Source organism: Canis lupus, chromosome 13, assembly GCF_048164855.1.
Source record: "Canis lupus baileyi chromosome 13, mCanLup2.hap1, whole genome shotgun sequence".
Classification (NCBI taxonomy): domain Eukaryota; kingdom Metazoa; phylum Chordata; class Mammalia; order Carnivora; family Canidae; genus Canis; species Canis lupus.
The window spans coordinates 37,897,641-37,909,384 of NC_132850.1; positions in this window are offsets into that span (position 1 = coordinate 37,897,641).

Below are 11,744 nucleotides of genomic sequence, written 5' to 3' on the forward strand. Positions count from 1 at the left end.
GTAAATCCCCAACAGTGCAATTGCTGGGTCGTAGGGCAGGTCTATTTTTAACTCTTTGAGGAACCTCCACACAGTTTTCCAGAGTGGCTGCACCATTTCACATTCTCACCAACAGTGTAAGAGGGTTCCCTTTTCTCCGCATCCTCTCCAACATTTGTTGTTTCCTGCCTTGTTAATTTTCCCCATTCTCACTGGTGTGAGGTGGTATCTCATTGTGGTTTTGATTTGTATTTCCCTGATGGCAAGTGATGCAGAGCATATTCTCATATGCATGTTGGCCATGTCTATGTCTTCCTCTGTGAGATTTCTGTTCATGTCTTTTGCCCATTTCATGATTGGATTGTGTTTCTTTGGTGTTGAGTTTAATAAGTTCTTTATAGATCTTGGAAACTAGCCCTTTATCTGATATGTCATTTGCAAATATCTTCTCCCATTCTGTAGGTTGTCTTTTAGTTTTGTTGACTGTATCCTTTGCTGTGCAAAAGCTTCTTATCTTGATGAAGTCCCAATAGTTCATTTTTGCTTTTGTTTCTTTTGCCTTCGTGGATGTATCTTGCAAGAAGTTACTGTGGCCGAGTTCAAAAAGGGTGTTGCCTGTGTTCTTCTCTAGGATTTTGATGGAATCTTGTCTCACATTTAGATCTTTCATCCATTTTGAGTTTATCTTTGTGTATGGTGAAAGAGAGTGGTCTAGTTTCATTCTTCTGCATGTGGATGTCCAATTTTCCCAGCACCATTTATTGAAGAGACTGTCTTTCTTCCAGTGGATAGTCTTTCTTCCTTTATCGAATATTAGTTGACCATAAAGTTCAGGGTCCACTTCTGGGTTCTCTATTCTGTTCCATTGATCTATGTGTCTGTTTTTGTGCCAGTACCACACTGTCTTGATGACCACAGCTTTGTAGTACAACCTGAAATCTGGCATTGTGATGCCCCCAGATATGGTTTTCTTTTTTAAAATTCCCCTGGCTATTCGGGGTCTTTTCTGATTCCACACAAATCTTAAAATTATTTGTTCTAACTCTCTGAAGAAAGTCCATGGTATTTTGATAGGGATTGCATTAAACGTGTATATTGCCCTGGGTAACATTGACATTTTCACAATATTAATTCTGCCAATCCATGAGCATGGAATATTTTTCCATCTCTTTGTGTCTTCCTCAATTTCTTTCAGAAGTGTTCTATAGTTTTGAGGGTATAGGCCCTTTACATCTTTGGTTAGGTTTATTCCTAGGTATCTTATGCTTTTGGGTGCAATTGTAAATGGGATTGACTCCTTAATTTCTCTTTCTTCAGTCTCATTGTTAGTGTATAGAAATGCCACTGATTTCTTGGCATTGATTTTGTATCCTGCCACGCTACCAAATTGCTGTATGAGTTCTATCAATCTTGGGGTGGAGACTTTTGGGTTTTCTGTGTAGAGTATCATGTCATCGGCGAAGAGGGAGAATTTGACTTCTTCTTTGCCAATTTGAATGCCTTTAATGTCTTTTTGTTGTTTGATTGCTGAGGCTAGGACTTCCAGTACTATGTTGAATAGCAGTGGTGAGAGTGGACATCCCTGTCTTGTTCCTCCTGATCTTAGGGGAAAGGCTCCCAGTCCTTCCCCATTGAGAATGATATTTGCTGTGGGCTTTTCGTAGATGGCTTTTAAGATGTTGAGGAATGTTCCCTCTATCCCCACACTCTAAAGAGTTTTGATCAGAAATGGATGCTGTATTTTGTCCAATGCTTTCTCTGCATCTAATGAGAGGATCATATGGTTCTTGGTTTTTCTCTTGCTGATATGATGAATCACATTGATTGTTTTACGAGTGTTGAACCAGCCTTGTGTCCTGGGGATAAATCCTACTTGGTCATGGTGAATAATTTTCTTAATGTACTGTTGGATCCTATTGGCTAGTATCTTGTTGAGAATTTTTGCATCCATGTTCATCAGGGATATTGGTCTGTAATTCTCCTTTTTGGTGGGGTCTTTGTCTGGTTTTGGAATTAAGGTGATGCTGGCCTCATAGAACGAATTTGGAAGTACTCCATCTCTTTCTATCTTTCCAAACAGCTTTAGTAGAATAGGTATGGTTTCTTTTTTAAACGTTTGATAGAATTCCCCTGGGAAGCCATCTGGCCCTGGACTCTTGTGTCGTGGGAGGTTTTTGATGACTGCTTCAATTTCTTCCCTGGTTATTGGCCTGTTCAGGTTTTCTATTTCTTCCTGTTCCAGTTTTGGTAGTTTGTGGCTTTCCAGGAATGCGTCCATTTCTTCTAGATTGCCTAATTTATTGGTGTATAGCTGTTCATAATATGTTTTTAAAATCATTTGTATTTCCTTGGTGTTGGTAGTGATCTCTCCTTTCTCATTCATGATTTTATTAATTTGAGTCTTCTCTCTCTTCTTTTTAATAAGGCTGGCTATTGGTTTATCTCTCTTACTAATTCTTTCAAAGAACCAACTCCTGGTTCTGTTGATCTATTCCACAGATTTCGTTGAGTTCTGCTCGAATCTTTATTAACTCCCTTCTTCTCTTGGGTGTAGGATCTATTTGCTGTTTTTTCTCTAGCTCCTTTATGTGTAAGGTTAGCTTTTGTATTTGAGTTCTTTCCAGTTTTTGAATGGATGCTTGTTTTGCGATGTATTTCCCCCTTAGGACTGCTTTTGCTGCATCCCAAAGATTTTGAACGGTTGTATCTTCATTGTCATTAGTTTCCACGAATCTTTTTAATTCTTCCTTAATTTCCTGTTGACCCTTTCATCTTTTAGCAGGATGGTCCTTAACCTCCATGTGTTTGAGGTCCTTCCAAACTTCTTTCTGTGATTTAGTTCTAATTTCAAGGCATTATGGTCTGAGAATATGCAGGGGACGATCCCAATCTTTTGGTATCGGTTCAGACCCGAATTGTGACCCAATATGTGGTCTATTCTGGAGAAAGTTCCATGTGCACTGGAGAAGAATGTGTATTCAGTTGAGTTTGGATGTAAAGTTCTGTAGATATCTGTGAAATCCATCTGGTCCAGTGTATCATTTAAAGCTCTCGTTTCTTTGGAGATGTTGTGCTTAGAAGACCTATCGAGTATAGAAAGAGCTAGATTGAAGTCACCAAGTATAAGTGTATTATTATCTAAGTATTTCTTCACTTTGGTTAATAATTGATTTATATATTTGGCAGCTCCCACATTCGGGGCATATATATTGAGGATTGTTAAGTCCTCTTGTTGAATAGATCCTTTAAGTATGATATAGTGTCCCTCTTCATCTCTCACTACCGTCTACGGGGTAAATTTTAGTTTATCTGATATAAGGATGGCACTCTGTCCCTTTCATTACTTCCACCCTCCTGCAAGGATCCACGGCAGGGTTCATTCAGTCACTTTATTCATTCATTCATTCATTCATTCATTCATTCATTCATCAAACTCTCATCCTGTTGTTAATGTGAAGAAGTTGGTGTCCCGCCTGGGCCACCCAGGAATGCACTGACCCTCTCCTCTCTAGGAGGAGGATGGAGCTGATGTAGACCCGGGCGCCTAATAATCCTAAGCAGCAGCCTTTTGAGAAGACCGAGCATTAGTGGGGAGCTGCGCTACGAGGTCTGCACGCAGGACCTCACTCATGCTACCCCGGGTTCATCCCTCTTGAGTATTCACTGTGGGAGCCTGGGTCCAGTCTGACCGGCAGGGTGTCCCTGGTGCACGTCCAGCACTTGCAAAGGAGCAGCGTCCTCAGGGCGTATTTGCTGTGAAAGAACGAACGGATGAAGGCGTGTATGGTCCTACCTGACAACCCTGTTGAGATTGTTGGTGTTGCTGCTGTCTTCTTAGATGACGTTCCGGTAAGTGAGGAAACTCATGCCCGGTGCTAGAGCCCAGCTGCCCTTGCTTGTCAGCCGCCACGGCCATCTCCTGTCTCCTCGGCTCCACCGTGGTGGCAGCGCCTGGCCTTGGCCTCGGGCGGCGAGCCTGGCGGCGGGCACCGGCGCTGAGGTGGGACCGTGGACGTCCCCCGCCCCCCCGCGCTGAGGAGGGACCGCGGGCACCCCCCGCCGCCGGCACTGAGGTGGGACCGCGGGCGCCCTCCGCCCCCCGGAGCTGAGGAGGGACCGCGGGCACCCCCCGCCGCCGGCACTGAGGTGGGACCGCGGGCGCCCCCCGCCCCCCGGAGCTGAGGAGGGACCGCGGGCGCCCCCCGCCCCCGGCGCTGAGGTGGGACCGCGGGCGCCCCCCGCCCCCGGCGCTGAGGTGGGACCGCGGGCGCCCCCCGCCCCCCGGAGCTGAGGAGGGACCGCGGGCGCCCCCCGCCCCCGGCGCTGAGGAGGGACCGCGGGCGCCCCCCGCCCCCGGCGCTGAGGTGGGACCGCGGGCGCCCCCCGCCCCCCGGAGCTGAGGAGGGACCGCGGGCGCCCCCCGCCCCCGGCGCTGAGGAGGGACCGCGGGCGCCCCCCGCCGCCGGCGCTGATAGCCGGTGTTCCCTCTGCCCAACACAGACCGTAAGGACGCCGGCGCCGTGAGGCCTACCCAGTTGCTCTCCCATCTCTTCCCCACGTCTCTCAGAGGAAACACGTTTGCCCCCATCCAAGCAGGTTTTACAAGGAAGACGATGTGTTCGTTCTCCCTTTAGAATCAGTGGCTGTTTTCTGGTTTTCACATCTACCACGTACCAGTGGGGTGGGTGGCTTTGTCTTTGATTCTCCCCTACCCATAATCACATTCTTCATTATTTCCATATTTTTTTTTTTGCCGAAATTCCAAACACATAGAGCCAACTTTTAAAATTTCTATTTCTAAAACTCCTGCAATAAATACTTATTTCTAACGCCTTCCCCATCCATATTCCCCGCAAGGGGAGAGATAGCTCCATTTATTAAGAGTGAGCTATAAAAAGACAGGTCAAAAGAAAAGTACAGGAGAGGCAGTGAATTACTCTGAGAAGATAGGATAGGTTTTGGCTAATCTAAAGGATTTGGTTCTCTTGCCAGAGTGTTGGAAAAGATAGTTTGAAGAACGTAGTCCATCGGCTCTCAGGCAGCTCACCAAAAAGAGGCTCGAGGATATTTGATTTGGAACTGCCATTCTTTCTTTTCATAATATTGAGTGTTCCTGATCACTGTATGCTAGATATTGAACACGAGCTTTTAATCTCTCCTACCAAAATGTTTTGTGTCCATTTGAATGTTTCTAAATTGAAATTCTGAATTATTATGCATTGAAAACTGGTTTGACACAATGAAAGGAACATGAATGAAACCTAAGCCTTTGCTTTTCCAAGTACGTTCAGTTCCTTAGGAAAGTCATTGTTGCTGGTTTAGGGAAGATTCATTCAATTCCCAAGTGCCACCTCCAGAGGGCACAGCTGTCTCAAAAATTTTTTTCTTTTTCTTCTTTTCTTCTTCTTTTTTTTTAAGTTCCTTCTCTAATGCCAAGCGAGGGAGTCTTTAGTCTGTAATTGTGATTCCTAGAACCCAAATGTGAACTATTTTTACCTAATACATTTTAATGTTCATTTAGATATTATGGTATTCTTTTATTTTCAGCAAGTAGGTGTTTATAAGTGAAGAATTAAAAGTCACATTAATTTCTTCCCTGACTTAAAAATCTGTCTTACTTTTTTCTGATTTTAAGTAATAACTCCAGACAGATCCAGGCACTTAAGCATTTAAATTTTAAGAATGCATTTAAAAGTTTGTTACAGCCTAACTTTGTATTCCCAAGAGATTGCACTCAATGTCCCAAGTCTCCTAAAAAGAAGCGTATAATACACTGTATCTTTCATATAATATCATTGTGGATTTAGTGCCCAATGTGTTTCTGTAGAGTCCACTATTACGTTCAGAGTAAATGCTTTGGAAGCTTTTTACTTCTGAAGCCACACAAAACATCTGGGGATTTATTTGCAACATCAAAATTTATGGTGGCTTTTTATTTAAAAATGCTTTTATTCATCTGCAGAGTAAGGGAAGTTGACATGAATTTTCTCAGAAAAGAATAGGGTTATATCCTAAATTGTATGTTAAGTGATTCACTCTTTCCCTCCTTTGTCTCAACCATCTCTGCTGTGTGTAGTGTGGAATTGGATCCTGTAAAACTAAAATCTGACAGGGAGAACTAAGGGTTCATGGAAATGGTTGCCATACAGTAATCCCCCGGTTTTGCCTTCTGCAATTTCAGTTACCAGGTCAACTGTGTTTTAAAGCAGATGATCCTCCTTCTGACGACCTGTCAGAAAGTTAACAGTAGCCTCATGCTGCATCACTGTGCCTATGTCATTCCCCTCACTTCATCTCATCATCACCAGAAGGGTGAGTGCAGAAAAATAGAGTATTTTGCACGTGTGAGAGAGAGACACTGCGTCCATATAACTTTTATTACACTATATTGTGATATTGTTCTATTTTATTGTTATGGTGGTTGATACCTTACTGTGCCTAATTTATAAATTGAACTTTATTGTAGATAAGTATGTATAGGAGAAAACAGTGTGTGTGTGTGTGTGTGTGTGTGTGTGTATAAATGGTTAAGGTACTACCTGTACTTTCAGGCATCCATGGGGGATTGGAACGTTTGTCCTGCAGATAAGGAGGGACTACTGTATATTTCTTCCTTGTGTTTTCTTTCAAGCTTTCACTTGCTGCTCACTTTGGGCCGTTTCTTTTCCTGTTTTTTTTTTTTTTTTTTTTTTTTTAACATTACACATAAATAAACTGGCAACAGGGTGTGAAAAGGACTGTTTGTGAGTATTTAAAATTGCTTGACATCTATTTGTGTGAAAATGCTTTTTAGGTTTTTGGAAGCTTATTTCCATGTTAGCGTGGAAAATTTTGGAAACTAATACAGGCTAGGTGTTGAAAGTGTTTAACTTTCATGTTTGCTTTGTATAAAATGGGAAAGAGCTAGAGCAGCCACCAAAATGGAGTGTGTTTAGTAAGAAACCATGCTTAGGAAGTGGTAGCAGCTGGTCGTGTGCAAGAGTCAAGAGAGGCCTTGATGAAATGTCCCTGAAGTCAGGTTAAGCCATGGATGAGCCATTCAAGGCTAATGTGTACAGCACAGAAGTATAATTAGCAAATCCATGAATTATCCCTCTTCTATTTCAATTTTAAAAACTTAAGGTTAGTTTAAAGATTTATTCCTTGGCCTTGGGTATTAGTTTTGTCTCCCTAGTGAGACAGTGGAAGATGCTTGATGGGGAAGAACCACATCTGATAGATTTTTTTTTTTTTTTTTTCCTGATCCATCATGGTAACTAGACCACAAAGGCCTTCCACAAATAGTTGTCAATGAATTGTTAGCCCACAGAATTGTTGACCAGGATTTCACTCCCTGGTTAGGGAATGCCAGACTTGAAGGTTTTGAGCCCTTGTGAAATGCTCTTTCTCCTTTGTGTCTCCATGAGGCTCCTGGCACTCTCAGCATTTCCTAGGTGAATGGGTGTGACACTGTCATCTGATAGGTGATTTGCAAGAAATCAGTCTTTGGTATTTTGGGTGGTGCCATTCTTAAGAATTAGATAATAAATCTGAGGCTAGCATGGTGGAAAGGATTCAAAGGGAGGTGAAGTTACATAGAAAATTTGACATGGAAGGATCAGGAAACCATCTCAGCAGAATGGAGAGGACTATAATAAAAATATGCTCTCCTCTTAAGTGTTCCCCTCATTCATGTATCACAGAACATCACATATTCATCTGTAAACGTTAACTGCTCTCTGTGAGATCCCGTACTCCTGAAGTTGAGGGACATGTAAGAGCCTTGAAAAGTAGTCATCTCCCATGAGCAGATGTGTTTATGTGAGGCTACCAGGCATATTGTGCTTCTGAGGCCTTGGAACTTAGAGGAAGGTTTTGTTAGGTGACCTTTAATGGTCACCTGCCAGTGAAAATGCTGTGTGGCTCTGCATTGGGTTAGCATACTCATTTTGTTAGAGTCAATGATAGTTTTGACAATGCTGAAGCATCGTAAGGAAATGTGAGAGGAAGACCACCAAGGTAACAGTGTGGCATTGTTAGATTAAGGGTGTGTCATCCTCACGGGAGGACCTGCTTCTAGTCTTATTAGCCAAGGAGTAGGCTAATGTGTTTGTTACATGAGTGGTTCAGATGTTCTGTCTCTCATAAAGTTCAGTCTAGTTTGAAATATTTATAGTTCCAAGCCAGTTAGAAATGCATTCAAAGAGCTAATGCTATTTGTAAGAATTTATTTTTATTTATTTATTTATTTATTTATTTATTTATTTATTTATTTATTTATTATTTGTAAGAATGTATTTATTTATTTTTTATTTTTTTAAACAATTTATTTATTTATTTTTTTATTTATGATAGTCACACAGAGAGAGAGAGAGGCAGAGACATAGGCAGAGGGAGAAGCAGGCTCCAGGCACCGGGAGCCCGATATGGGATTCGATCCCGGGTCTCCAGGATCGCGCCCTGGGCCAAAGGCAGGCGCTAAACCACTGTGCCACCCAGGGATCCCTATTTGTAAGAATTTAGATGTGAAATCCATCAGCGACATATATGGACCCTCAGTCAGGTGAATCATAACCTGATTTCGAAAGTATGGATGTTCTTCTGTTGGCTTCACTTGAAGTCTGGCAGAACTTTCAGGAGAATTCTGGGTGTAGTTGCACAATTCATTTGTTCTTACTGTATGACTTACTTCAGGATCTATATTAAAATTTTTCTTCTCCCAGCTACCATCACCACAGTCTTCAGAGATGAGTCATTTATTTAAAAACAAAAACAAAAACAACAAGAACAACAAAAACAAAAAAACAAAGGTCAGTGATCTAAAGAGCTCTAATTTCCTGCTCCTTGTCCAGGCACCCCTCATGCTAGAGGAGTGAATTCCTAGTCAGAGGCAGTGTTGCAGGCAGAGTGAGGTGCATCACAGATGCTCGGTACACGCTGAAGCAGCAGTAGTATCACCATCCCTTGGTTAGGTTAGTTGACTTTCAGTTCGCTGTGGTCACCGGCTGACTTTCCGTAGTTAGGGCCTAAAAACCAGGACAGTGCTGTGGTGCAAAGTAAGTGGCCTCCTGGTGGCACTAGAAGGAAACCTGCTATCCATAGAAGGGTCACACTTTTGGCAGGCAGAAAAGAGAGAGAGTCCTCTTGCCACAGGCCACATGATGCCTTTTCAAGGTCTGCAAGATCACATTTGCTGTGAGGTGCACGGGCTCCTGTAGTTTATCCTCAGTCTCAGAAAGTGGTTTGGGGCTGCATACACATTCTCTTGTTTGTTAACACCTGAGGTGACACTTTTTAAGTCCCAATGTCTGGTGTGTCCCCAGTTCCAGAGAGAACAATCTTTGACTCTTTGACCCTATAAGAAAAATCCAGTTGTTTGCTCTCTTGTAGCTCATGCCCATGGCTTTTGTTGCCTGGTCATTTTAGCAGAGATTTTCTTTCTCAGGCTAGAGTTATGGCAGGGGGAAAAGTCTGTGAAGATATTGTAATAATAAAAATAACAAGCTGGTGGAATTACAAAGATAGAGTGATTCTTAAGAGGTTAGAGCAGAAACTGGTTACGGTTATCAAGCTGGAGGACTGTTTTGCATGGTCCAGAGCTTTTTTTAATGTCATGTCTGCAGCATTCCTTACTTTGAAAATCATTCTCGGCTCCCCGAGAAGAGAAAACACAGGCTAAGGCATCAAATGCTCTGGATACGTTTCACTGAGTTGCGGCCCCCCCACCCCCCACCCCCGCAGCCTGGTCCTCCTGGTGGTTTGCAACCTCTCCAACTCTCTAATAATGTTACTTGGAGAATTAAAGACAACCTGAAAAAGCAAAACAATGGCAAGGAAGAAGGGCAGCAACAATAACAATGAACGGAATTCTCCAGACTGTTCACAGAATGGCAGCAAAGACAAAGAACTTTTTGCTTCTTTATAAAAGCTGCCCTTCCCTTTTTTTTTTTCCTTTCAGACCTTTTTCTTCCCGTTCTTGGCTTCCTTGCAGCATTCAGCGTCTTATCATGAATGGCTATTTTAACTTCTCCTTTTTATTAATAAATAAGATGATGTTACTGTTGCGAATTTACTGTTTGAAAAATAGGGGCTTTCACACGGCACTCTTGGAGGTTTTAGGGTGACTGAATTTCAAGACTTTTCTTTTTCTTACCCATTGAATCTGATTTTTCTTGTAGCCAAGTGTTTGGCCTATTCTTTTAATGCTGGTTTTGTTTTCTGTTTTTTCTGTTTTTGTAAGGATAATTGTTCTACAAATATAGCTTTAAAAAAAAAGAATCATATTTCTCAGTGAAAAACAACCTCCCTGAAATGGAAGCCAACCAAAATCATACCAGAACAGACTCAAAGTCTGACATCCTGGGAGGAGAAGGGAGAAACGCTAATGCTCCCAAGTAATCAGTTTGGGCCATTTCGGTGCTAAATGACAGGATCAAGAAGAAAAATTTTGAAATTGATTTTTAAGACTGTCTGAAAAAGGAGACTGAAATGAATATTAAGTGATTTCTTTGGGGCTGTCAGAAATAATAATGGAAGAAGAGACAAGCCCAGGCTTGCTGCTGATGGTAGGATCAGGGAATTTAGAGTCAGTGCAGCTTGGAGATGAAGTTCTGCACTCCAATTTTAAAGAAATGGTAATGAACAGAAGGGAAAGGAAGCAGCAAAGGAACCTAACGTTGAGTAGGTATGAGCTGGAAAGGGGAGAGGGAAAGACAAGTCTTTTGTGGGAGTGTTAGGGACGAGGCACCGTGATGGGTGTGCTGCGTGCTGTATTCTGTGAGGATTAGCTCCCCTGTCCTGAGAGATTGTGCCACACGGGCTGTGCTAGCAGTGGAGGTGCATTTGTCTGGACACATCCATCCTCTCTGCTTCCCCTCTCCCCACGAGCAGCCGTATACATCTATCTATCAATTGGCTGGTTGGAGTGGGGCTCCGGGTTGGCTGTTGAACAAGCCCATATGGCACGAGGATTGGATTCGTGTCTTTGGTCTCATTAGCACCATGTTGGAACCACCATAGTTAGCTGACTAATTAATACAGAGATGCATTGGGTGTTTTCTGGGATTTGGAATTAGTTTCCCTTAAATTAGCCACGTCAATTACCACAAGTCCGTAGATACTAGGAGTTGGAAAAAGATCTGGCAGGATTTAAAAACAGATAGGGAAACAGGGAAAGTTTCAATAAAAATGGGAAAGTGCACCCGCTTTACTAGGATTGTGCTTTTCCAGGATGTGGATGCTAAGTGGCACAGCATGGGGAGGGATGAGTACACTGTTCTGATGGACGACTTTTTCTAACAGTCTGTTTTCAGAAGGTTAGTAGGTTCCACTTTAAAAAAAAAAAAAAAAAAAAAAAAACTTGTTCTCCGATTACATGGGCTAGAAAATGTAATCTTCAGCTTTCTGCTTACCAACGTTGACATGGACTATAAGCATTAATTCTCGTATCTTTTGGGATCAGTAGCCCGACTTCCTTTTGGGAGATTTACCCATCTTCTCTTTGTCTTATGGGATTACACCTCAAGGGCCCTGGCCTCTCCCAAGCCATCAGATGGGTAGTTTTGAGAGTCAGTCTAAGTCGGTTCTCAACTGGGGTGATTTTGCCTCCTGGGGGACACTTGGCAATGTCAAGACATTTCTGGCTGTCACAACTAGAGAGAATGCTACTGGCATTAACCTTCCCGCCCCATAACAAAGAATCATCCAGTCCAAGATGTCACTAATGCAGAGGTTGAGAAGTCCTGACCTAAGGCAACTGGACTTCACCTTGGGACTGTGAAAAATCT